Source organism: Papio anubis, chromosome X (genome assembly GCF_008728515.1).
Source record: "Papio anubis isolate 15944 chromosome X, Panubis1.0, whole genome shotgun sequence".
In the NCBI taxonomy this organism is placed as follows: domain Eukaryota; kingdom Metazoa; phylum Chordata; class Mammalia; order Primates; family Cercopithecidae; genus Papio; species Papio anubis.
In genome coordinates, this window is record NC_044996.1 from 114,000,505 (window position 1) to 114,014,397 (window position 13,893).

General features: G+C 37.5%; 1 protein-coding gene across 6 annotated transcripts in view; it reads left to right on the forward strand.

Annotated features, from left to right (window-relative positions):
* DMD (dystrophin) overlaps positions 1-13,893 on the forward strand; it is a 2,174,064-nt gene that overhangs the window by 1,791,583 nt on the left and 368,588 nt on the right. The gene's annotated exons all lie outside the window — the stretch shown is intronic.

A 13,893-nucleotide genomic window follows, 5' to 3' on the forward strand; every position in this document is an offset into this window, starting at 1 on the left:
TTCTATAGTTTGATCGTATTTGGGTTTGGTTTTTTTTTTTTTTTGGCAAGACTGCTTCACAGGCGTTCGTGTATTCTTCCATCATCAGGAGTTGGTATATAATGCCTTGTTTTCTCTTTTTGTGTGATGTTTAATAGCTGTTCATGATCTGTGGCTAGGGGTTGCAGTGTGATAATTGCCTATCTCTACCATTCCTTCTTCATTTATTCACTGGGGTAGGTCTATGAAAAAAAAAAATGTTTTGCACTTGTCTCCTGTTTTGGTACTCAGTATACCTTTCATAATGAACAAGCAAAACACATGTTTCAATTTTACCAATTTTTATAATAACAAGTTGTTCACTAGCATCCTCCAATGATGACCAATAATTTCTTTTTGTTTTGTTTTGTTTTGTTTTGTTTTTACTTACATTTCTATCTTCTCTACTAAGCTCTGAGTGAAAAAGACAGAGATTTTGTCTTGTTCACCTCTAAGACCCTAGAGCCTAGCAAAGTGTCTGGTGTAGAATGGATACTGATAAGTGTTTTGGAAATGGTAATAAAAGGTACAAAAACAGAAATGAATAGCAAACCAAACAAATTACTACCAAATAATAAAAACTTGAAAAAATGGTGCCACTTTTGTATGTCGAGCATGTAAAGGAAAGATCTCTGTGGAGATAAAGCCAAAGGTGGCATCTTGAGGAAAGGTCAAGGGTTTATATTATTCTGGAGAAGATGATATAGGAAATTATAAAAATGGAAGAGAACATGAAAGAAGACCCAAGGATCTTTGCAAAAAATGCCAGGGAAACTGCCAGTTTCTCCTTTAGCCATTTGCCTTCATATATTTCTGAATATTAAATTAGTTTTTGTGGGAGGGTGAAATGTAGTGGTGCTATGTGTTTTAAATGTTCTGACTTTGAATGAACAGCCAAAACACTCTGGTGTACATATAGAAAAGCACTCACTGAGAAGGATGGGCCTTTAAAAAAAAAATGCCTTATGCAATATAGTGAAATGAGACAGAATTTCTACAAAAGATAAATTTTATGCTAGTTCCAGAAACCAAAGAAAATGAATCATTGGACAGGTGCACTAGGAGTCAGGAGACTGAGATTCTAGTCATATTTCTTCATAAGATGGATTTTGATTGCTATTTTGTTCTTCAACTGTAATATGAGGAAATCGGTCCAAATAATTGCTGTGGTTTCTTCCAGCTGGTATTTTGTTATAAATACTGCTTCACTATTCCTAGTTATTAGTTTTGGTTACTTGTTAAGAGTGGTAAAATGTTTGTACTTACTCAGTTCTTACTCAAGAATCTCATGACAAATAACATGACTTGGGGAGATGGTGATGCTGGAGTTATGAGTGATACTGACCAGAATGAAGTTAATCCATCCCCACTTGGTTAGTGTGCTTGCTCAGATAGCTCCCTGTTACCTTTCTTGAATTTCACAAGACTTCCAGGCCATTGATTACTCTGTGTTTTATACATTAGTTCCTCTGACCTTCCATATTTACCTCCTTCCAAGTACAACTTAGAATCAATCATCTAAATTTTAATAACTTGTTTTCAAAACTCCAGAAACTTTGCTTCTTTATTTTTTTGTTGCTGCAATCTACAAAACTCCAAAACTCTAGCTAAATATTCCAAGACTCTAAATAAATATCTAAATATTTTCTCATACCAGACAACAGTGTGGTGGACTGATACAGTACCTTTTCCAGATGACCAGCCTTCAGCCTTCCACTACCAAGACATTGCTGGGTCAATTTTTTTTTTTTTTTTTTTGCGGTGGGGGAATGGAGTCTTGCTCTGTCACCAGGCTGGAGTGCAATGGCATGATCTCAGCTCGCTGCAACCTCCGCCTCCTGGGTTCAAGCGATTCTCCTGCCTCAGCCTCCCGAGTAGCTGCGACTACAGGCACGCGCCACCATGCCCAGATAATTTTTGTATTTTTAGTAGAGACAGAGTTTCACCATGTTGGCCAGATGGTCTCGATCTCTTGACCTCGTGATCTGCCTGCCTTGGCCTCCCAAAGTGCTGGGATTACAGGCGTAAGCCACCGCGCCCAGCCAATTTACCTTCAAAATTGTTCTTGACTGTCTACTATTGTCATCATCATAGTTATAAGAGACCATTTCTCCTAACCGTTCTGAATCTACTCTTGCCACCCTACAATGCAATTTCTACATTTCAGTCAGAACAATCTGTGTAAAACACATAAATCCAATTATATCAGTCCTTATCTTAACACTGTAATAGTTTTCTCAGTGCTCTTTGAAAAAGACCAAAATCCTCAACAAGGGTGACAAGGCACTATCTGGCTTGTCTGGCCTCAACCTCCTCTTTTCTAGATGCTCTTCCCTTGCTGTTTGGACACCAGTCATACTGCCTCTTTTTGCTTTTTCCAGTTCTGCATGTCCCTCTTATATGGGGCTTTAAACATGCTGGTCCTCTGTCTCAAACCCTTTTACCTACACCCACCCACTCGTAATATCCTGGTTGTCATCTAATAATCCTTTACATCTTGGCTTGGACATTGTGCAAGCTTTTCCCTGTTGCCTGCATTTGACCAGATCTCCCTTTACACACTCTCCTAAAATTGTCTACTTTTCTATAACATAGCGTTCTTTGTCATCACATACATGTGTTACTATTTGATAAATGTCAACCACTCTTGCTAAACCATGCTCTTCGAGAAGATTTTTGGGAGGGGGAAAGCTGTCATTTTTCTACCCAGCACATTCCAAAGTGCCTAGTATATAGTAGACACTGATCAGATAAAGGAAGGCTACTGAGACCAAGAGCAGGGAAAGAAAGAAATAGAGTGGTATTCCCTTCTTATTTACAGGATTTTTCTGTTTATTTCTAATTAAGCATCTTTTTGTAAAGTGTGTAGAGCTACTTTGATGCACACTTTTTTTTTTTTTTTATGCTTTAAGTTCTGGGATACATGTGCAGAAAGTGCAGGTTTGTTACATAGGTATACATGTGCCATGGTGGTTTGCTGCACCCATCAACCCATCATCTACATTAGGTATTTCTCCTAATGCTCTCCCTCCCCTAACCCCCACCCTCTGACAGGCCCCAGTGTGTGATGTTCCCCTCCCTGTGTCCATGTGTTTCCACTGTTTATCTCCCACTTATGAGTGAGAACATGCGGTGTTTGGTTTTTTGTTCTTGTGTTAGTTTGCTGAGAATGATGGCTTCCAGTTTTATCCATGTCCCTGCAAAGGACATGATCTCATCCTTTTTTATGGCTTCATCGTATTCCATGGTGTATATGTGCCACATTTTCTTTATCCATATATCATTGATGGGCATTTGGGTTGGTTCCATGTCTTTGCTATTGTAAGTAGTGCTGCAGTAAACATACGAGGTACAGTTTCTACTTGTAGTTTGGCCCAATGCTTTTTCAAGCTTCTCTTGGTATCTTTAAGAAAAATTATTGACACAAAACACTCTCCTTCTTCAAACAACATCACCACTCCTGAGTGCTGATGAGAGAACAATTTAGTAGCCTATTTGACTCAAAGTTTTGTCTCATGTATGTGGTAGCCCTTTCATATATGGACTATCTAGTTAGTGATGCTCTTGATGCCTGTGGACAAAAGAACAATGGAAAATCCTTGAAACTGGATCTCTCTATCAGATCTCCTGAACTCAGTTAGAAAAAGAGAAAGAAAACATAATCAGTACAAAATTCCATCAAGATCAAATAGTTGACAGATCTTATATTTGTGGACTTTTGTTTTACTTTGCCATGTGTCCAGAATTGTAAATTGTATTGCTCTTTATGGGTTTCTTGATTTAATTGTTGTTTATATAGAATCCTTGGTATCAAGATAGGTCACTGTAATTGCAAACTTATTCCCCATGTATTTAGAGTGCCACTTTTTTAAAAAAAAATCATCTGCTTACTATCCTAAATTATTAATATCCTTTGCTGATGCTTTATATGGGGATACAAATCCCATTAAAATGTCAATAGTTGAAACTAGAATCAAATATTGTTCATTTTCACTTTCATTTTCCATAAATCAGGATTTTTACAAAACAAGTAATTTGTATTTTTCTTTGTATACCATTTCAGATTGGTGATAATATTTTGTAGTAAAATATTACATGTCTTGTACTCTTTTCTTGTAGAGAAAATATACAGTCAATATCAATTGCTGTCATGGAGAGATATATGGTTCTTCTGTAAGTAAAATGCCAAGATACTCCACAGACGTATTTGGGGACTATAGTCTCACTCCTCAAAGCAATTTTCACACCCATGGGAGTAGATCTGTGCCCCCCAAACCAGCTGGGCAGCGTAACAACTGCAACTGAATAGCTCTCAAGACTAATTAATAAAATAATGCTCCAGATGCAGTGAAGTGTTATAAATAATTAAAGCTCAAATGTGCCTTAGCAAATATAAACTGACCAATTTTTATATCTTTTGAATACATTATCCTGGCTTTTACAGTTCCTCATTACTTGCCTCACTAGACTGACTCGTTTTCAATTAGTGTGTATTATTCTGGTCCAGATATATTTTAAAAACTGACTTCCTTTGTTTTACTTGAGCAGTCACTAAAGTGATATTTATTACTTGTCTACTTCTGTGATTAACCTAGAGAGAGTTTTAAAGGAGCAAATCATAGTGGGGAATTTCAAAGGAGAACTGCAATAAAACATCAGCTTATTCAACTCCCTTCCTCCTACCCCAAATTCAAATGGAGATTAGATCTTGATTATAACAACAGTGTAGGTAATGACTTTTTGTTTGCATTTTTACTAATGAAATTGTTTGTCACTAGGTTTTCATCTTTCAATTAAAAGAATCTCTATAATCCCTTCCCTAGAGACCATTAAGGACACCTTCAGAGCTTCCAGAGATTTTCTGGTTAAGATTTAGATGGAAGTAATCAATACATACATTATTAAAAGAGTGGACAGAAAGCCATTATTGTTTGGATGCTGTTGACAAATGAAAAGGCTTGAATAAAGTAGTTTACTTGTTCATTTGTCAGGTCATATATTATGTATGTTCGATTTCCTCAGAAGTCACCACAAAGTGAGAGAGAGGCTTAGAAATTCGATAAAATTATCCTGAAATCATGTTGTAGATTATACATTTATTTAGGCTAATTCTGTTATCAATGCTGGCCTGCTTACATGGAATACATTTTAGTATGTATGTTAGCTTGATGAGTTTTCTGTGTTTTCTTTTTACAGAAAGATAAAATATCTTAGGGTACCATTTGTGAATGTTAAGATTTAAGTCAGCTCTGTGTTAGGAAAAATGCATTGTTCCCTATCACCTCTGAAAAACAACCAAAAGCTGGGATAGAGTGATTCATTCTTTTTTTTATTTTTTTTATTTTTTGAGATGGAGTCTCACTCTGTTGCCCAGGCTGGAATGCAGTGATGCAATCTCGGCTTACTGCAACCTCCGCCTCCCGAATTCAAGTAATTCTCCTGCCTCAGCCTCCCGAGTAGCTGGGACTACAGGTGCCTGCCACCACGCCCGGCTAAATTTTTTGTATTTTTGGTAGAGACGAGGTTTCATCATGTTAGCCAGGATGGTCTCGATCTCCTGACCTCATGATCCACCCGCCTCGGCCTCCCAAAGTGCTGGGATTACAGGTGTGAGCCACCGCGTCTGGCCAGAGTGATTCATTCTAACATTCAATGACCTGGCCTCTTACAGTTTCTAAACCACTTGACAGTTAGTTATATCTACTCTAAGATGTCTTTTTAGCCACGTTGGAGGAAATAGGCATCTTTTTGATCTATTCTTCATCATTTTTGTATAAGTTTGATATCCTATGCAGTCATATTTAGGGATGCTGAATAGAAATGACTTAAAAATTATTTTTAGAACTGCATTTCTAGGCATTTGAGTCTTCTGAAAACTAAGTCTAAGTCTTCTGAAAACTAGCTTTATCATCAAAACTGAAGAACTGAGTCATCTAGGAATTGCTGCTTTTCTCTAATGACTGTAACAAGATGAGATGTGAATAATTTACAAACTGACTTCTCTACCAAAGTCTTCTGTCTCACTTTGTCAAAATATTTTGATGTCCTGACAAATACTTTTTAAAATAGTATTTATATAGTATTTTGCCTTTACAAAGCACTTTCATACACATTATTCATTTAATTACAAATGATCCCTTGATCTTCTTCTGTGCTCTTCCTTTTGCCCCCCAAAAAAATTATTTTAGGAAAAATGATGCCATAACTCAGATTCCTAGAATTTATTGATTCTTTCAAGAAATTTATTTATGAAGCGCCTACTCTATGTTAAGCATATGTTAGTGAACAAAATGAGTCTCTGCCCCATGGATGTTTAGATTTTAGTGACAGAAATACATAGTAAACCAATAAATTAATACATGAAAGTATGTCGGGTAGTAAGTGCTATGAAGAGAAAATAAGCAAAGCATGAATAGAGAAAGATTGAGGAGTACTGGCCTATGTGAGGAGGTTATTTTGGGGTAAAGACTTGTGTGAGGCCGGGTACAGTGGCTGATGCCTGTAATCCCAGCACTTTGGGAGGCTGAAACGGGCAGATTCCTGGACATCAAGAGTTCGAAACCAGCCTGGTCAACATAGTGAAACCACGTCTCTACCAAAAATTAGCTGGGCATGGTGATGTGTGCCTGTAGTCCCAGCTACCCAGCAGGCTGAGGTACCAGAATCACTTGAACCCAGGAGGTGGAGGTTGAAGTGAACCGAGATTGTGCCACTGCACTCCAGCCTGGGTGACACAGTAAGACCTTGTCTCTAAAAAACAAACAAACAAACAAACAAAGAAACAAAACCTGTGTGAGTGAGTGAACCATTCAGAGACCTTGAATGAAGAGGATTCTAGGCAGAAGAAGCACCAAATTCAAAAACCCAATGGTAAGAACAGGTTTAGAGTGTTGCAGAAATAGCAAGATGGGCTGTGTATCTCAAGGGAAATAAGATCAGTAGACAGTGATAGGTTCTAGAAAGAGGGAAAGGCCAGATAATGAATGGTCTTGCAGGCCATAGTTTGGAGGTGGATTTTATTCTGTGTGTAAGGAGACATCACTAGAATGCTCTCAGCAGGGATGATGTGATCTGATTTATGTGTTTAGAAGTTGACTCTTGCTGCTATGGAGAATTGACTATAAAAAGAGCCATACTGAAGACACAGAAAAAGGAGGGTGGTGAAGTCATCTCGGAAGGAAATGATTACTTGGACTAGAGTGGAAATGATAGATATGGTGAATAATTATTTGATCCAAGATATATTTGGAGGCTATAATTGATAGAACTTAAGATAGATAGAATGTGGAGTTTGAGAGGAAGCAAAGAGTCAAGGATAATTCTGAGGTCAATGGCTTGAACAAATAAAATAATGATGTTGCCATCTGAGAAAGACTTGGGAATGATCATGTTTGAGGGTATGTGCTTAGAACGAACTAGGGTTCCATTTTTGGATTATGTTGATAGACAGAGACAAAGGGTATGATTCAGAAATTATTTACCACTTATACTTGACAACCTCAAATTTTGGCTCAGTATCTTGAGAACATATACAAATTAATTTGTCACAGGGTTTCCGAATAATCCATTCATTTTTACTATCATTTCAGAAGTAATTTCCAAATCTTAAAGTTTAGGCTCAATGATCTAAGACCTAATTCCCTAAATGGCCATGGGAACAGATTGAGTTTTCATCAGTGATCTTTCAAGGTCAGCTCAGAACTTAACAACATTATTGTCAGTAGGAAGTAACTTCCCCAGTGATTGTTGGAAGCAGCCCAGCCTTAGAATTGAGAGTCAAACAGCTGCTCAAGATGCTGTGTGCGCACTAAACTATTGCTCCATAGTATCACAGACCTGCAAGTAGGCTGGACTATTCTAGCCCATGCCCTTTATCTCAGAGAATACAATTTTTGTTTTCAAAGACTTCCAGAAAAACAAATCTCAACACAGAGTTTATTAAACACATTTTCCCCTTAAACACTCAAAAATGGTTTTTCATTGAATATAATTAGATTTTAAAAAAATTTCAGGCCTGAAATATGTTCATTTACTTTTCAATTTTACATCAAATTTATTCAATGTCATTTATAAATGAATATTGTTCATGTTGTTGACTATCTGAAACAACGGCTGGATGTATCTGATACTTCAATCCCTTATCTTCACTTTTATTCAGAAGTGGAGTGAAAATAAGGCAGGGCTTTTTTTCATCTTATTTAGATGATTATGTAGTCGAACTCATAGAAGCACAGAGTAGAAAAATGGTTGCCAGACATTGTAAGGGGAAGTTGTTGCTCAGTGGTTATAAAGTTTGAGTTATGCAAGATGAAAAAGTTCTAGAGAGCTGCTGTATAACATTGTGCCTATGGTTAACAATACCGATTTGTGCACTTAAGAATGCGTTAACCAAGGTCAGGAGATCGAGACCATCCTGGCTAACATGGTGAAACCCCATCTCTACTAAAAATACAAAAAATTAGCCAGGCCTGGTGGTGGGCGCCTGTAGTCCCAGCTACTCGGGAGGCTGAGGCAGGAGAATGGCGTGAACCCGGGAGGCGGAGCTTGCAGTGAGCCGAGATGGCGCCGCTGTACTCCAGCCTGGGCAACAGAGCGAGACTCCGTCTCAAAAAAAACAAAAAAAAAAAAAAACAGTGTTAACAGGGTAAAGTTCATACTAAGTGTTCTTATCTCAATAAGAAAAGATGATTATGGCCTTTTCTTTGTAGCCCAGATATCCATGTTCATAACTTCTGTAACACTAGCTGTCTCAAATGAATATTAAGGGAAACCTCTCTTTCTGTTGTTTGCTCCATTGCCTCTTTCTTCAAATTTTTTTCTTCCATGAACCCCTATGAATTTGCTTTAGACTCTTGGGGGCAATATTCTTGCCACCCTGCCAGGTACATTTCTGGATTCCTTGCCCTTTTCCAAAACCTCACTATTAAGTTAATTGAGCATTGCTTGTCCCGAAGTGAGCATTTGGTAAAATATTTTTTATGTGTTTGAGACTCAATAAATATGGTGGCTCTTAAAATAAAGAAGGTCCTTTTGGTGACAATATATTCAGCAACTTTCTTGTCAGACATAGAAACAATACAGGAGACATAAAAATAAGGTAGAAATAATACAGGAACAAGAATGATGATATAAGATGGCAAAACTATTAAATACAGATCAAGTTACAGATATGACTGTGGTAACATCTTGTTCTATGCCTGCTCAGTATCCATTTGTTGAATGAACAGAACTGTTGGATCATCCTACATTTCAGAGTCTGTCTAGTGTCCTCTCATCTCCTACCTAATCCTGCAGACTACAGGAAAAGCCCCAAGCAGCAGTTCAAACCATGGAACTTCTGAGTGTTTGGACATGAAAATCTCCTTTAAGAAATCACTAGGTGGAAGAAGGCAATGCTAATCGGACCACTTCTTGAGGAAATTCCACGCGGTAACTCAGCAGTGACACTCAGCTTTGGATCTGGAACATGAGTAGACCTAGAATAGGATCTGTCCATTTTTCCCAATTTACAGCATTAATTTTTTCTCTTCTGATTCGTGAGTACAGGCTTTCACCTGCAAGCCTGTTTTGCATCTAAATCAACTTGGCCTACATATTACACACACTGGTGTTCTAACTGGGTGTTCTGTATTTGAGTCAACAATGTTTATTGAGCATTTACTATGTGCCAAGATATGGCTGTGGTTTTTAAGCATCAATAATAATGATGCTTAGCAGAGACTCTCAAACTGCCACCATAGAACAGGCCTGTGGTCAATTAATGATCTTAACAAATTGATTATAGTATACGAGAACTGGATGTTAGAACTTAGTTAAGGTTTTAGCAAATGCCCACATTTTACAAATGAGGACATATAAGAGCAGGAAGAGTTTATCACCTTTTCTGGATCACTGCAGCCAGGTTCTGGCCCAGCCCAGGCTTGAAGCCCAAGGCTCCTGCCACTCAGAACAGTGCTCTTTTCACCACTTCAGCCTGCCTGCCAGGATGATTCTGGAAAGTTCTGCTTACAAATATGGGTAGTATTTCTAGTCATTCCATCAGATTTTATTCTGAAAAACACAAATTTACCATTTCAATATGAATATAGGTAAAATTCAGCACCAGGCAAGCTGTACATGATTGAAAGACATCTGTGTTTTCAAAAGCATGGGCTTTTACTCACATCCATAGTAATATGATCCTAAATCCGCTGTCTCCAGGAGAGAACAAGATAGCTTTTCTCCCTGTCATGTCATTACCTGTGCCTAGAGTTCTTATCTTGTCCCTCTCATGAAGCAAATCAATATTTCACCTTTCATCCCCTCCACACATGGTTCTGAGCTACTTCTATTTATGGCATTATTAGATATTTTTATAATATAAGCAGGAAGCAAGAGGTGCAGAAAAAAATAATCAATGGCTGGGTGTGGTGGCTCACCCTTGTAATCCCAGCACTTTGGGAGGCCGAGGCAAGTGGATCATCTGAGGTCAGGAGTTTGAGACCAGCTTGCCCAACACAGTGAAACCTCGTCTCTACTGAAAATACAAAAAATTAGCGGGGCTTGGTGGTACATGCCTGTAGTCCCAGCTACTCAGGAGGCTGAGGCAAGAGAATGGCTTGAACCCAGGAGTCAGAGGTTGCAGTGAGCCGAGATCATGCCACTGCACTCCAGACTGGGTGACAGAGTGAGACTCCGTCTCAAAAAAAAATAATAATTAAAAAAAAAATCGGTAACTTGGTTCTTCTCTATTACTTTCAGGAATTTTTTAAGTTTCTGATTTCTTCCATGGCCATTAGGATTTTTCCACTTATGTGGCTTCCAAATTATTGTTAGTTGGGGAGATTTTAGTTTTTGTTATCACTCACTTTCAGCTTCACTTTAGAATTGCAAGATTTAGATTCAAAGTGTGTAATTAACTGATGGCCTTAGGTAAACCCTAACTTATCTGTATCTCAATTTGCATGGATGAAACATTCATAATATAAAAGTATACACCACAAATATACCTACTCAACCAAACTATTGACTCCTTAATGACTAAGATTAAGTCTCTACATCTTCCCTAACTTTGTACATAATAGGTTCAAAATAAATATTTTTTGAATGAACAAACTAGTGAGCCAACAATCAGTCACCCAGTTGTCCAGTACTTATGTTGTTTTAAGTGCAATCTACCAGATAATTCAACCTCCATAATAAATGGATTTACCTTGAGATTTATCATTGCTATAATAGTGTAGTAGCATACTTCATATAAGTTTATTTTGTGAACCTTAAGAAGCTAAAGGAAAAACATCCATGTAGTATTCCTATCATTTTCTAAATAGAATGACAGAATATTATTTTATTTTCATAGAGGTGCTCTAAGTCTTTAGTATTGCTTCTAATTCTCCCATATCACTATTTTGGACCCTTGGGTCTGGCTGCCTTGAAAAGGTGAAAAGAAAGGTATGGGGAAGAGGATGTGTTTTAACAAAGATAATTTTATCTGTTCAAGGGATTCAGGAAGTAATTATCTTAACATTTGAATGCTAACATCTAAATATTGTAAATACATATTCTGTATGTACGTGGGAGAGAATCTCTATATCTGATACCTTTTCTCATCATCACATAAAGGAACCGACTTCTCTGGTTTAAGATATTAACCAAAATTTATATGACAAAATCAGTATATATGAGTGTATATTTTCTCAAACCGCATTCAAACAGACCTTTTGGGGAGGCAAGACACTTATCAAAATCAAGGCTCTTGACATTAAATATTCTTGTTTGTCTTTTTTTTTAAAAAAAAAAAGTCTTCACTTTTCTTTCTTTTAAAATGCAATAAATTATACTACAACTTGCAGTTTATGGTGAGTTATTAGATACTGAACAATTGATTTTCCATTATTTTAATGCAAATTCTACATTGCTTTTTTACTATATAAAGCCATTTGTTTTCAGCTCCATACTACAAAGACCACAGATGTTCATTGCCTAGAACAGTGTCTGATACATAGTAGTTGCTTGAAGTTTGTTAAGTGACTAAATTAAGGAGGATCTTACATATAACCATGTTTAAAATTACATATTATTATTTATAGTTTTTCCCACATAATAAGAATTATTACCATTTTCTTTATCCTCTGACCTCCTTGAACCAACTATTTCTCTCTTTTTGTGGGAGTTTTATCCTTTTGTATTTAATCTGAATCTTTTGAAATTCTAATGATACAATCACTTAACCCTCTCTTCCATGCACTTTCTTTTCTTAGTTTCAGGCAACAATGTGAAAATAATGGTGCTTATGTCTTTGTAATAACAGAACTTTCTTTGTCTTTTCTTTAGCCCCATTTTAATCCTCAGTGACTCATATGTAAGAAATGAACTGTGCAGCTGTGGTGGATCTAAGCCCTTGGCAACGACTCGATGGGCAAACAAGTGGTCTCTCACAATGGATGGTCCTTAGCTTTGAATTATTTACTGTCCAGTTTTAACAATAGAATTATATCATCAAATAGTGCCTTGGACTTTTAAAGTTTGATAAGACCTTTAAGATACATTTCCTTATTTTACAGACCTTGTTCCAACAATTATCTCCACCTTCTGTCAAGGTCGTAACATATATCTTTCTCTGCTAGGGTGACCAACTTTCCTGGTTTTCCTGAGACTGTCCAATTTTCCTGAGACTATCCTGGTTTTAACATTGAAAGTCTCTCATCCTGAAAAACTCAGTGCTGGGCAAACCAAGATGGTTGGTTACCCTACTGCTAGCTTCCATCTTTCACTCTAGGTTCAAATCATTCCTATGCTAAAAAGAACTTCTTATCCCTTTATCTTGTTATCTTCTCTGTCCTCCTGTCCTGTCTTCCTCTTTTCCTTGTCAGAAAAAGAAAAGTGAACATTTAATTTTCACTTGAAATACCTACTCCTTCTTCCATTAGCTCCTTAGCTACACCTACTTCTGAGACTTCTGCCCTCCACTGAAATTGCTCTCACCACAGCTAGTGAACACTCTGCAATGCTGATCTTACTTTACTTCTATGTTTCATTGGGCATGCTTGGTCACCCTCTTCCTCTCAAAATTCTCACTCTCTCCTTGAAATTTCTACACTCCTCATTTCCCCTAATCTCTCCACCTATTTGTTCCTTTTCGGTCTCTCAAGAGATCCCGTTCCTCTGTTTGCCCATTAAACTTTGATATGTAGGCACTCAATGTGTATTAGCTGAATGAGAAAATAACTCCTAAATATTTTTTTTTTCTCCTCAAACCTCAGATTTTATTATTTCCTTGTGGAAGGAATGTTAGCTTTCCAAGCTGAGCATATCACAGTCCCTTACTCTGTCCCCCATGCACAGAACATCCCCTCCCACACAAACCATCAAGTTGCGTTTTTAATATTGCTCTTCAATAATTTTATCCTGAATGAGCATGAGGGGTTCTGAATCAGAGGCAGATTTCATTTAATTACCTTACAGTAAATATTGTTGCTGTGCCCTTCCTTTGCCCAAAGACTTACCCCCAGGGCAACATGATGAACGCTGATGAAACGTTTTCCTACTTGAGTGGCTGGGTACTCCATAAGTGGGAGACGAGGAAAAATCTTTTTCCTCTGCTTATAAAGGAAAAGGAGGCTGCTATCCCTCTCTCCTTCTGAAAGGTTCTCTGTGGAAACATAATGCGCCTGAGTTCTAACTCCAGCTTCTCCAGAAACCAGCTAGCCCTATGTGTCTCATGTTTTACAATCTAGAAATGTCTCCAAGGTCTGGGTTTCGTATTTTTGAAATGTAAATACCTAGAGAGATACCCACTCCAGTCTTTCTGACAACACAGAGTTTAGCTTAGGAATCTACCCTGAGCGATAACCATTTGACCCTCTTGGATCAGAGAAATGAACTAGATGAATCGCT